Below are 14,491 nucleotides of genomic sequence, written 5' to 3' on the forward strand. Positions count from 1 at the left end.
CCTCTAATAATTGTTGTCGAGGCTAGGATTCGACCCTCCGTCCTCACTAACCCATGTCCGGTCCACATATTCAACTCGTCATTTTTTAACAAATTGCTCTCATGAAGATTACAAAGAAATCAACAATATTGAATCGCCATGTATGTACTATGTTGATTTCATCTCATAGTGTTTGTTCTCATTTTTCTACTTTTAAGTTGAAATTATATATAATTCATGGCTATTCAATATTAAAAAGACAACTTATGAAAAAAATATATTTAGAAACACTTAAAACTAGAGTGGAAGTTTAAAAAAGATATTTAAATAAATATTTTTTATTTTTTATTTCTTTTCTACCAACACATATTAAACTCCGAAATATTTGTAACCAATAACTTGTAAATATATTTTTTTAGATAACTTCAAATCTCCATTACTTAACCAACAAACCATATTAACATAATTAAAAAAACATGAAGTTGTTCATTACCATACTTCACTATAATATATTATTAATCGAAATCGAATTGATAATATCCGTAAAAAAACTTGTATACAACTAAAAATAAAACTAAACACAAACTAGAGTTTGAGACAAATTGACTACTTAAAAGATTCAAATCTACAAAAACTAAGGAAAGATACGTGAGATGTACTTGAATCTTCTATTATGTACAAGAAGTATCAACATCTTATTTAATTGGACCCAAAATATGTAAAAGAAAAGAGATTAGAACTTGAATTTGTAGGGTTTTACTTATAAAAAAGATGCCCTTCCAAAAATTCTCAACAGCTCAAGCAAAACTCAAGCCGAGGAGGGGGTTTGGAAATAGTTTTCAATCAGCAATTGACGCGCCTCGGTTAGAACCTCACTAGCTGCGTCATTGCCCCAAGCGCAAAGATACATTTTTACTTCCCATTCTTTCTCATTTTATATTTGTTTCCATTTTCTCCACTCTTTAAATTTCTGATATGGGACAAAGTAGATGATTTGATTTTTTGTCTCGTCGGGGGATTGAGTAAATAAAACCAAAATAAAAAATATACGATCTTACTTCCTCTAGTCTGATTATTCTTTATCTGAAATTCGCAAATTAAATTAACCCCATTCCAATGATATATCCATTGCCTCTAATAATTGTTGTTGAGGCTAGGATTCGACCCTCCGTCCTCACTAACCCATGTCCGGTCCACATAGTCAACTCGTCATTTTTTAACGAATTGCTCTCATGAAGATTACAAAAGAAATTAACAATATTGAATCGCCATGTACGCATGTATTATGTTGATTTCATCTCATAGTGTCTGTTCTCATTTTTCTACTTTTAAGTTGAAATTGTATATAATTCATGGCTAAAAAAATATTTTTAATTATTTAATATTAAAAAGACAACTTATGAGAAAAAATAGTTTAGAAACACTTGAAACTAGAGTGGAAGTTTAAAAAAGATATTTAAATAAATATTTTTTATTTTTTATTTCTTTTGTACAAACACATATTCAACTCCGAAATATTTGTAAACATGTCCAATAACTTGTAAATATGTTTTTTAGATAACTTCAAATCTCCATTACTTAACCAACAAACCATAATAACATAATTAAAAAAAAACATGAAGTTGTTCATTACCCTACTTCACTATAAGATATTATTAATCGAAGTCGAATTAATAATATCCGTAAAAAAAACTTGTATACAACTAAAAATAAAACTAAACACAAACTAGAGTTGGAGACAAATTGACTAATTAAAAGATTCAAATCGACAAAACTAAGGAAAGATGCGTGAGATGTACTTGAATCTTCTGTTGAGTACAAGAAGTATCAACATCTTATTTAATCAGACTCAAAATAGGTAAAACAGAAAAGTTTATAACTTGGATTTGTAAGGTTTTACCTCTAAAAGAAGATGCCCTTTCAGAAATTCTCAACGACTCAAGCATAACTCAAGTCGAGGAGGGGGTTTGGAAATAGTTTTCAACCAGCAATTGACGCACCTCGGTTAGAACCTCACTTGCTGCATCATTGCCCCAAGCGCAAAGATACTTTTCTACTTCCCATTCTTTCTCGTTTTATATCTGTTTCTATTTTCTCCACTCTTCTAACTTTCCGATATGGGACAAAGTAAAGGGTTAGGATTGAGGAAATAAAACCAAAATCAAACATATACGATCTTACTTCCTCGTGTCTGATTCTTCTTTATTTGAAATTCGCAAATTAAATTAACCCCATTAGAATGATATATCCATTGCCTCTAATAATTGTTGGTGAGGCCGGTTCACATATTCAAGTCGTCATTATTTAAGGAATTCCTCTCATTAAGATTACAAAGAAATTAACAATATTGAATCGCCATGTACATGTACGTATGTATGATGTTGATTTCATCTCACAGTGTTTGTTCTTATTTTTCTACTTTTAAGTTAAAATTGTATATAATTCATGGCTAAAAAAATACTTTTTAATTATTCAATATTAAAAAGACAACTTATGAGAAAAAAATATTTAGAAACACTTAAAACTAGAGTTGAAGTTTAACAAAGATATTTAAATTAGTATTTTTTATTTATTTTGTACAAACACATATTCAACTCCGAAATATTTGTAAACATGTCCAATAACTTGTAAATATATTTTTTTAGATAACTTCAAATCTCCATTACTTAACCAACAAACCATAATAACATAATTAAAAAAACATGAAGTTGTTCATTACCATACTTCAATATAAGATATTATTAATCGAATTGATAATATACGTAAAAAAAACTTGTATACAACTAAAAATATAACTAAACACAAACTAGAGTTTGAGACAAATTGACTACTTAAAAGATTCAAATCTACAAAAACTAAGGAAAGATACGTGAGATGTACTTGAATACTCAAAATATGTAAAAGAGAAAAGCTTAGAATTTGAATTTGTAGGGTTTTATCTTTAAAAGAAGACGCCCTTTCATAAATTCTCAACGGCTCAAGCAAAACTCAAGCCGAGGAGGGGGTTTGGAAATAGTTTTCAACCAGCAATTGACGCGCCTCGGTTAGAACCTCACTAGCTGCGTCATTGCCCCAAGCGCAAAGATACTTTTCTACTTCCCATTCTCTCTCATTTTATATATGTTTCCATTTTCTCCACTCTTCCAACTTAATGATATGGGACAAAGTAGAGGATTTGATTTTCTGTTTGGTCGGGATTGAGGAAATAAAACCAAAATCAAACATATACGATCTTACTTCCTCTAGTCTGATTCTTCTTCATCTGAAATTCGCAAATTAAATTAACCCCATTCAAATGATATATCGGGAAATTGGACTAAATGACCCTACAAATAGGCCTATTTGCATCCGTGGTAATTTTTAATAATTTTTGATCTGATGACCACTTATTTTTTTTTGACTAATTTACCCTTTTCGCGTAACGCGAAGGGAGTTCGCGTTTCGCGAAGTGAAACAGTCTTGATATATATACTCAAATTTTTTCATTTCTCTCATTTTCTTTCTCTCTCATTCTTTCTTTCCTCCTGAGTTTGTCGCCGGCGGCGTAAACTCCGGCGACGGCGAGCCCTCAAGCATAAATCGACAAGATAAGCAACCTAATCCCCGAATCTATGTTTATATAACAGATTTATGTTCTCATTTGTATTTCTTAATGAAACCCTAACCCTAAATATGTTCTTTTTGGTGATATTGGTTTAGATTGGTTCATATTGAATCATATTTGTTCATATTGGGTCATATTTGTTCATATATGTTCATATTTGTTCATATTGGTTTATTAGTTTGTTCATCTTATTGATTGTTCTTTTGGCTGTGATGATATTTGCAGATGATATCGTTTCTGCTAGTTACTTAACGAAGCGTTAAGTACTTAACGAAGCGTTATGTACTTAGCGAAGCGTTAAGTACTTAACGCTTCGTTAAGTACTTAACGCTTCGTTAAGTACCTAACGCTTCTGCACGCGCGCGTAGGAAGACGAAGAGGCGCGCGTATATGCACGCGCCATACCATATATTTTAAAAAATAAAACATTTGGACATTCATTTCTTCCATTTTCCCTCTTCTATCCTCTCGATTCCTCTCTCTCTACAACCGTCACACTGAAGAAGACATTGACAAGGCCGATCTGCCCGTCCCCCTCGTGTCCTCCCTCTCTATCATTGATTCCCCATAAATCTCAGGTTAGTTTTAGTTTGGTTGTTGCATGTCTTTTTTTGGTTATGGGTTTTCATATTTGCATATTTAGTTTTAGGGGTTTTGGCTGTTTCAGTTTATTGGTTTAATATTGGTTAGGTTTAGCGTTTAATGTTTGTTTCTGGTTATTGATTATTGCATTATATTTGCATGTTTGTTTCTGGTTGTTGGTTATTGTTTATGGTTTAGGGATTCGCGAATTACTTAACGCTTCGTTAAGTACTTAACGCTTCGTTAAGTACTTAACGAAGCGTTAAGTACTTAACGAAGCGTTAAGTACTTAACGTTTGATGTGGTCTATGTATATGATCTTACATTTTTGTTGTTGTTCCTTTTGTAGATGGCAGAAACCACCGTTCCTGATTTCCCTGGACGGATTTCTTGGAAAAGCGCCCTCTGCCTTAAGAAGATTGTTATGAAGTTTGAGGAAATGGATCTTGTGGAGAAGGTGTACAATACCCAATTCAGATATATAGTCTCTGCGCCAGTGTTGCAGTTCTCAGGAACTATTGTACATCACATGTTGCTTAGGAGGGTAACCTCAACCTCCAAGGAGATTACTTTCAATATCAATGGGCAAGAACTTGTGTTTGGTATGAAAGAGTACGCCTTGGTGACGGGCCTAAACTTCGGAAGGTTTCCTGAGGTGAACGAAGAAGAATGCCGAGGTTGTCCACCTCTGTTGGTAAAATATTTTAAAGGGAAGACGAGTGTAGTAATGCAAGACTTGGAGACTGCTTTTTTGAAATGTAGAGATAAGGAAGATGCCTGGAAGATGGGGATGGTATGCTTGATTTGCCAGTACCTATTTTCATTTGACCCAAGGAGGGTGGTATTTGCCAAAATCCTCCACATGGTCGAAGACGAGGAAAGTTTCCTCCGATTTCCTTGGGGGAAGGTGACCTTTAGAGCCACCCTCAAGGGTTTGAACAAGAACATGAGACATCTCAATCACAAATATTATAAGAAGAAGAAGGAAAAGAGTACTGATCCTTATGCTCCTTTTGCTTATAACATTTATGGGTTTGCACTGGCATTTCAAGTGTGGACATATGAGGTCATCAAAGGTTTTGTTCCTAAATTTGCTAGAAAGAATGAGCTTAATGATCCTCTACGCCCAAGGTTGTTAGTCTATCATTCCAACAGGAAGAACACCTTGATCGAGATAAAGACTGCCCTGGAGACAACGGATCTGACTGAGATGGAAGAGTCCTCCATGGAGAAGAGGTTATACAGTGGTGAGGACTTTGAACAAATAGATGAGTCAACTGATGAATTTTTTGAGGGATTTACAGAAGGGAAGTTAGTGAAGGAGGATTATGATGATGAAGAGGAGGGAAGTGAACCTGAGGATGAACATGAAGAACCTACTTCCAAACCAAACACCCGGAAGAGAAAGGCTGCGCTTAATCTCAAAGAAGCCGTAAACCTGAAGAGGAAGCTTGCTTATGAATCTAGTCCTGCCAACATTCCTAGCCCCCCATCCGCTACTAGTCCTGGATTACCTCCAACATCTTCTGTTGGATGTAAATGTGAAGAGCTGAAAGAGGAGGTAAAAGCGCTGAAGGAGGAGCTCATCAAAGAGGTGAAGGAGGAGCTCAAAGAGATGAAAACAGCTTACGAAGAAACTCAAACAAATCACAAGGCTTATATGAAAAAGTTGGTTGTTAGTATGTGCGAACAGTTATTAGCCAAATCCAACCAAAGGATGGCCACGTTAATAATCAAATTAGATAATATGGAGGAGGAGAGGAAGAAGAAGAAGAAGAAGAGCAAATTGGAAAAGAAGGGCAAGACTGAGGTAAGATAAAGATACTTAACGAAGCGTTAAGTACTTATCGCTTCGTTAAGTACTTAACGCTTCGTTAAGTACTTAACGCTTCGTTAAGTACTTAACGCTTCGTTAAGTACTTAACGCTTCGTTAAGTACTTAACGCTTCGTTAAGTACTTATCTTTTGTTGTTCTTAACTGACCACACTGTTGTTTTATTTTTGCAGGAAGGGAATGTGGAGGAGATGAAGACGAATGACATGGAGATGAAGGATGGGAAGGTGGAGGATGAGAGTGAGAAGGTGGAGGATATAACTGAAGTAAGTTTTACTTAGTGAAGTCAAATGTTGTTTCGGGAAGTAAACGCTGACCACACTGTTGTTTTCTTTTTGCAGGATGGGAAGGTGGAGGAGATGATGACGAATGAGATGGAGATGAAGGATGGGAAGGTGGAGGAGGAGAGTGTGAAGGTGGAGGATAAAACTGAGGTAAGTTTTGATTAGCGAAGTCTAATGTTTCGGGAAGTAAACATTGACCACACTGTTATTCTATTTTTGCAGGATAGGAAGGCGGAGGATAGTGGTGAGACTGAGAATAATGTGAAGTTGGATGGTGGGGAGATTGAGACTGATGGGAAGGTGGATGGTGGGGAGATTGAGACTGATGGGAAGGTGGATGGTGGTGAGACTGAGAATAATGTGAAGGTGGATGGTGGGGAGATTGAGACTGATGGGAAGGTGGATGGTGGTGAGATTGAGAATGATGTGAAGGTGGATGTTGGGGAGATTCAGACTGATGTGAAGGTGGATGGTGGGGAGATGTTGCTCTCCGATATGATGCAAGAAATAATTGAGAAAAAGAAGGATGGGAAGGTCAAGGTTGAGAAGGTTGAGAAGGTTGAGAAGAAAGCCAAGGTTGGGAAGGTTAAACTCAAGGTTGGGAAGGTTGAGAAGAAAGTCAAGGTTGAGAAGGATGCCACGGATGGGAAGGATGAGAACGATGGGAAGGATGGGAAGGATTCGAGGGATGGGAATGATGAGAACGATGATGATGATTTCCAATTATACAACACTCCACCTAAAGGAGTAGTTCCCAAAAAAAGAGTGAGGAAGTAGAAGAAAGATGAAGACTACACCAACCCTTCTTTGTCAAAACAGCCAAAGACGAATGATCCATTAACTATCAATCCCCTTCAAAAATTTGATGATGAGTTGTTGGTTCAATTACAGAATTGGTTGAAAGATGAAGCTACCAATGATGAGACAAAGACTGTGTTTACTTGCGAAGCACGAAAGAAGTTGTTTGTTAGAGTTCTAACAAAGTCCACATGGCTTAAAGATCCTGTAAGTCTTGCATTTCATATTAATTCTTTAACTTATGAATAAGGTTTTTGATATATGCTGCCTTTTCCCCCATTTTGTAGGAAATCGACGCAGTGTGCCACTTGTTGCGCAAAAGGATTGAGCAATATCCCAAGACATATAAACATTGTAAAGTATCAATAGGGGATTGCTTATTAGCAGATATGATGAGGCGAGAGTACCCGAACTATAAAAAAGATCCTAAAAATTTTCCAATATCAGACGTCTTTTCTCAGTACTTCTGGGGAGCGCCTCATAGACATATGCCAGAATGGCCACTAGTAGACGATATTTACGTGCCTTTGAACATTGGCAACAAGCATTGGGTACTGTGCGTCGTTCGTGTACAAGATAATCACATTGACGTTTATGACTGCGACTCGAGTATTTATAGGAATCTCGATCCATACATGAGACCTTTGTGTGAGATGTTTCCACGAATATATGCAATGGGAGCCAGTGATGCTGAGCTAAAACGGTATCCTAATTTCAATTTCCAGAAACTGACATATAAAAGGTTGCCACACCCAGTCAAAAATGCAGTCGCCAAAAATGGGGAAGTCCCTAGAACAGCAGAAAGTGGGGATTGTGGTGTATTTATGCTTATGCACATGGAATACTTGACTGCTGGTTTAGGTGTAGAGAAGGTGACTTCCAATGAAATGGACTTTTTTCGACAAAAGATGGCGGTCCGGTTATTTCATCAAATTACAGAACCTTAGTTTGTATTGTAATCGTTTATTGATTTTTGGATAGAACTTGACTTGTGCTTATGTATTCTGAACTTGTATTACTTTTTGGGTAGAACTTCAACTTAAGTTACATTTCATGTTAAAATATTTGTGCTTATGATTTTTGGATAGAACTTGACTTGTGCTTATGTAGTCTGGTTTGTTGGTAGTCTGATATTTAAAAACCAAAGAATTGAACATATAAATCAATGTACCAAGTAACTAACTTAAACTCACTTAAACCAAGTTTTACTTAACGAAGCGCTTAACGAAGCGTTAAGTACTTAACGAAGCGTTAAGTACTTAACGAAGCGTTAAGTACTTAACGAAGCGTTAAGTACTTAACGAAGCGTTAAGTACTTAACGAAGCGTTAAGTACTTAACGAAGCGTTAAGTACTTAACGAAGCGTTAAGTACTTAACGAAGCGTTAAGTACTCCTACAGTACACAGATAAACTAGATACAACATACAGATTACAACTTATCCGATTACAACTTATCCGAGTTCAACTTATCCGAGTACAACTTATCCGAGTACAACTTATCCAAAACATAATACAACTTATCCAAAACACTTATACAACTTATCCAAAACATAATACAACTTATCCAAAACATAATACAACTTATCCAAAACATAATACAACTTATCCAAAACACTTATACAACTTATCCCAATCAATCTAAAGGCTCATATTGTTGAGATGATGGCTCGTGCTGTTGAGAAGATGAGTCATGATGCTTAGATGATGATGCTTTTGCAGTAGATGGAGCAGGCATGACTGCTTTGCATGTGGCCCTATTATGTCCTAGTCCACCACATGAGGTGCATCGTCTCGGAGCCTTACGAACCTCACCTTGAGATGACCTACGCTTTGTTTGTGGACGCCCTTTCTTAACCTTGACAGGTGGTTTTAGACATACGCGTTCCTTGATCATTTCGGGAATATCCCAATCGTCTTCATCACCATCAGGGTAACATGTCTCCGCATATGCATTCATCCAAGATTCAGTTGTGTAATATCTGTAAGAATGGAAAATAAAACGATTAAACAATTGGTTAAATAGATTGAACATGTGAGCTGAATAATACCTTGAACAAAAGTCATAACAAACCAAATTGCGGTGACGGGCAGCAGCCATTGCATGAGTACAAGGAAGACCAGAAACTTCAAATACCCTACAAGTGCAGTTCATGTCTTTCAAATTGACTTTAAAATGAGACTGATTGTCATGCACATAAAACTCGAATCGGTTAAGCGATGATACTGTATAGAATCTAGCCTTCTCGAATCCCTCACGTAACCACTTTTCATATGTTGGAGATAACACTTCTCGGTGGTTGGACGCTCTTTCTCTTCTCTCATTAAACCAACCTTGTATTGTCAATCTTAAATACTCGGCCATTGAGGAAATGGGGTACTTTCTGGCTTCCCTGCTCTGACTATTAAAACTCTCAGCATAATTGCTTGTTAGTTGATTGTATCGCTTACCGGGGAAAAATGCTCTACTCCATCTTTGAAATCCAATTTCTTCCAAATAGGCAGCAATCCTATTATCTTTAACCCTTATCTTGTCAAAAAAAACGATTGAATTCGTGGACGGTGTACGCACGAGAAGCCATATCAAACTCCATATGACAATTATCTGTTTTGAATTTCGCGTTGATATTCATCTTTATGTGATATGTGCACGCACCGTGGTATGCTTCTGGAAAAACAGCACATAAGGCATTGGCGATGCTTGGGTGTCTATCGGATACGAAGACGAGATCATCAACTAATCCAATTGCTTCTCTCAATTTTTGCATAAAATAAGTCCAAGAGTTATTATTCTCTGAATCAACAACTCCGAATGCGACAGGATATAATTGTTCATTAGCATCTAATGCAATAGCCACCAATAGTTGACCTCCCACCTTGTGCTTAAGAAAACTGGCATCAACACACAATACGGGACGACAAAATGCTTTGAAACCCCTAATAGAGAGGCCTAGGGACATGAACATATACTTGAAGTGCCCGACCTCGTCTGTTTGGATGTCTGTTATGGTACCAGGATTATGCTTCTCCAACATGTATAAGTATGAGGGTAATTTTTCATATGAATCCTCAACCGTTCCTCGCACCGCCACTAATGCCATTTCCCTAGCCCTCCAAGCCTTATTATAAGTCAAATTTACCCCATAAGTTGCCTGCATGTCTTCAATTATTTTCTTAGGCAAGTGATTATGGTGATGATCCATATACTTACTCTTCACGCACTGCCCAATAACCCATGCTGGTGTTTGCATTTTTTTCTCTGGCCTAGATAGAACTGAGCATGAGTGTTGTTGGTCGAATTTCCGGATCTCAAACATCTCAGATAATTTACCTTTCACGGCACGCAATCTCCACTTGCATTTCTCATCCAAACATTTCACATACCAAAGATGTTTTCTTGACTTCTCCACCTTGAATTCAAAATGATTAGCCATCGCATATTTATATAGCATCAGTTGTAGTTCTTTTTTATTTTCAAACAAGGCACCGACTTCCAATACAGTTTCAGTAGTTAACGCCAACGCAAATGAGGGGTCTGTCGGTGATATGTCTGTCGGTGATATGTCTGTCGATGGTGTACCAAATGATGATCTTCTTGCACTACATGGTGTACCCAATGATGATCTTCTTGCACTAGTAGGTGTACCCGTTGATGCTCTTCTCGCACTATGTGGTGTAGGTATCGATGCATGCAAGTCCTGAGTAAGTGGGATGTGAGGCAAAGAGTTATCTCCGGCTTCATTACTTTCAACAAAGACCTCCAAGGGTAAAGCTTCTGGTACAATTTTCTGAGTAAATTGTGGGAGAATACTTTCTTGAGTTGGGTAGGTAAGTAGTGGTATCTTTTCTTAAGTAAATTGTGACTTCTCTACTACAGACACACACAATGGTGACACGGTTCTACCCAAAATCAAGCGTGATAAATATATGTTCAGATCCTCATCATCTTCAATAAAAACGGGTTTAGGATTTGTGATATTCGGAATATCATACTTCACTTGCAGCACTAAATCATAGGTAGATTTCTGCACTTGAAGTCTTTCATGGAGTTTATCAATTAATTCAGCATAACGAGTACTTTGGGGTAAATCCAATGTTTTGATTGAAGAGGCATCAAAAAACCATATTCCATTAGCATCAACTTTCCACTCTCCATTATAGAAAACGAAAACTTCGGCTGCAAGAAAAATGGGAAACGGGATAATTAATACTGTGAAATGGAAACCCTTCGCGAAACGGGAAGTACTTAGCGAAACGGGAAGTACTTAGCGAAACGGGAAGTACTTAGCGAAACGGGAAGTATCATCAGAAGAAACCCTAAACAACACAGTGATTCGAAAATGCATAAATGAACAACAATAAACTTGAAATACATAAACTTACCAATTGTTACAGTGCTTGTGCTCGTCGTGGAGCTCATTGAGTGCCGCCGTTGAACTCCGTCGCCGGCGAGATTAGAGAGAAGGAGGAGAAAAGCGGAAGGGAAGAGAGAGAAGAAGAAGAAAAGAAATGAAAAAAAGATGGCCGGATTTTATTATATAGTAAGGGTATTCTGGACTTTTCACAGCGTCTCACTTCGCGAAACGCGAAGTCCCTTCGCGTTACGCGAAAAGGGTAATTTCGTCCAAAAAAAATTAAGTGGTCACCAGATCAATTTCAATTATCTGGTGACCACGGAGGCAATTTCCCTTATTTGTAGGGTCATTTAGTCCAATTTCCCTGATATATCCATTGCCTCTAATAATTATTGTCGAGGCTAGGATTCGACCCTCCGACCTCATTAATCCATGTCCGGTCCACATAGTCAACTCATCATTTTTTAACGAATTGCTCTCATGAAGATTACAATGAAATTAACAATATTGAATCGCCATGTACGTATGTTTAAGACAACTTATGAGAATAAAATATTTAAAATCACTTGAAACTATAGTGGAATTGAGTTTAACGAAGATATTTAAATGAATAATTTTATTTTGTACAAACACATTCAACTCCGAAATATTTGTAAACATGTCCAATAACTTGTAAATATGTTTTTCTAGATAACTTAAAATCTCCATTATTTAACCAACAAACCATAATAAAATAATTTTTAAAAAAAAACATGAAGTTGTTCATTACCATACTTCACTATAATATGTTATTAATCAAAATTGACTTGAGAATATCTGTAAAAAAAAAAACTTGTAAACAACTAAACACAAACTAGAGTTTGAGACAAATTTATATACAGGCTAATTAAGGCTAATTAATTGATCGAGTTGTGCAGTCAACAAAATGAAAAGATTTTTAAAGTTGTAAAACAAAATGTTCTCGGAAACAATCAGATGACTTCTCCAATAATTTAAAAACTTTAATACATGCTTGTAATTCACAAATCATATTTTCTATAATAAATGATATTGAAGATAAATTATATTTTTTGATGGTTGATAAAGCTCGAAATCAAGGTCTTCAAAATCGAGAGTTTACGTAAAATCGTTAGACCATTGTAAACTCGTATCGTAAACTCGTAAGAGTTTACTTATAAATAATATTGACTATTAAATTATAAATCATTCAAAATATTCAAAACTTAATATATAAAAATTATTCAAAATACTTAATAAATTGTTCATAACCAACTTTTAAATCAAAAATTAAATCATTAACATTTGTCTCATTGCTAACATCAAAATTGTCTAAATCACCCATAGCATCATCAACTTCATCACCATCATCTCTTTCTACTTTTTCTTTTTCACCATCTTTATTGCATATTTCTTCTTCGTTTTTTTTATATTGAGTATGTTGGGTCAAATTATTTTGACTAAGTGTTGAAATAGTTTGACTATTGGAATTTTGATGATGAAATGATGAATGGATTATATATGCGTCTAATTGTTTTTGATACAGGTATATTGAAATCAGATTTCATTAGACTTGGTTCTAATGAAGTTCATTAGACCGATTTGGTACTAGATGCACGGTGTTAGACGTGCAGTCTAACTGGTGAAATGTTAGACATACAGTCTAATTGGTGAAAGTTAGACGTGTAGTCTAACTAAGCGGTGTTAGACGTACAGTGCAGTCTAACTCATGGAGTTAGACGTGTAGTCTAATGGACTCGGAATTAGACGTGCAGTCTAACTCATGAAGTTAGACGTGTAGTCTAATGGATCCGTAATTAGACGTGCAGTCTAATGGATCCGTAATTATACGTGCAATCTAACTCGTGGAGTTAGACGTGTAGTCTAATAGACTCGTAATTAGATGTACAGTCTAACTCGTGGAGTTAGACGTGTAGTCTAATAGAACCGTAATTAGACGTGCAGTCTAATAGAACCGTAATTAGACGTGCAGTCTAACTCGTGGAGTTAGACGTGCAATCTAATGGATTGTGAAAGTTAGACGTGCAGTCTAACTTCTTCAGACTAGTCTGAAGTAGAACCGTAATTAGACGTGCAGTCTAATTTATGGAATTAGACGTGCAGTCTAATAGAATGAGAAAGTTAGACGTGCAGTCTAACTTGTGAAAGTTAGACGTGTACTCTAACTCCTTCAAATTAGTCTGAAGTTATTATAATTAGACATAAGTCTAATCCTATTAGACCAGGTAGTCTAATGGACTCTGTTATTAAATGGGGACGTTTGATTTCATTAGACGAGGTCGTCTAATTAAAATACGTCTAATGTATTGCTTAAGCAGTTGCTTGAAGCTAGCACCCGCCTACCCATGTGTTATAGTTGTACGCTACTCCTGCTCCACTTTCTAGTGAAGATCAGTACGACAACCCGATGCAACCAATCAGCCAATGACATTTAAGCGAATATCCTTCCCACTACTTGTTTTGAAGGTAAATCTCTGAAGAATATTCGGCGCACTACCTGTTGTGTACGGCCACGATCCTTGTATTTAGAGTCTGATGTGTACTATGGAGGCGTTCCAATGGAAAAGTGTCACGTATCATTATGAAGATTTGACTGTTGGTACCTGTGCCTTATTTAAAGATTCTAAAGGACAACGGATAATCTCTCGAGCATTCAATCTATCATTCGCATTTTGGAGAAGAATCCCTGAAATCAAGCTTTTGAACCCTCAAACTGTTAGTTGCTTTCCTGATTGTACTGTGTGTTAATCAAGAGAGAGTTAGAATCAAAGCATCATTTAGGTGAGTGATATTCTTCATCTTGTAAGTTGAACATAGTGTGTTCTGTTCAACAGTGAGCTAAGTGTGTGCAAACTGTATTTGATTCAAATCATATCATAGTGAATCCTTCCGGTGGTTGGAAGAAGGAGTGACGTAGGAGAGTTTGCTCCGAACATCCATAAACAAACTGCTGTGTCTTTTCATTTCTGTCATCCTCTCATTCTTCATCTTAAGCTTCAAACCTAAGTAAACATTTCCGCACTTGATTCTGTTTCAAGT

The 14,491-nt window shown here is 36.3% G+C and overlaps 3 non-coding genes across 3 annotated transcripts; all 3 read right to left on the reverse strand.

The window, feature by feature from the left end:
- Window positions 1-743: 743 nt before the first annotated feature.
- Window positions 744-885, reverse strand: LOC124933105. Its single transcript, XR_007098821.1, has one exon. It is a non-coding gene; the product is annotated as a U4 spliceosomal RNA (small nuclear RNA).
- A 1,001-nt stretch (window positions 886-1,886) lies between these two features.
- Window positions 1,887-2,026, reverse strand: LOC124933122. The gene has a single exon (XR_007098837.1). It is a non-coding gene; the product is annotated as a U4 spliceosomal RNA (small nuclear RNA).
- An 897-nt stretch (window positions 2,027-2,923) lies between these two features.
- Window positions 2,924-3,065, reverse strand: LOC124933103. The gene has a single exon (XR_007098819.1). It is a non-coding gene; the product is annotated as a U4 spliceosomal RNA (small nuclear RNA).
- Window positions 3,066-14,491: the final 11,426 nt, after the last annotated feature.

The sequence above is a fragment of the Impatiens glandulifera genome, chromosome 3 (assembly GCF_907164915.1).
Source record: "Impatiens glandulifera chromosome 3, dImpGla2.1, whole genome shotgun sequence".
NCBI lineage: Eukaryota > Viridiplantae > Streptophyta > Magnoliopsida > Ericales > Balsaminaceae > Impatiens > Impatiens glandulifera.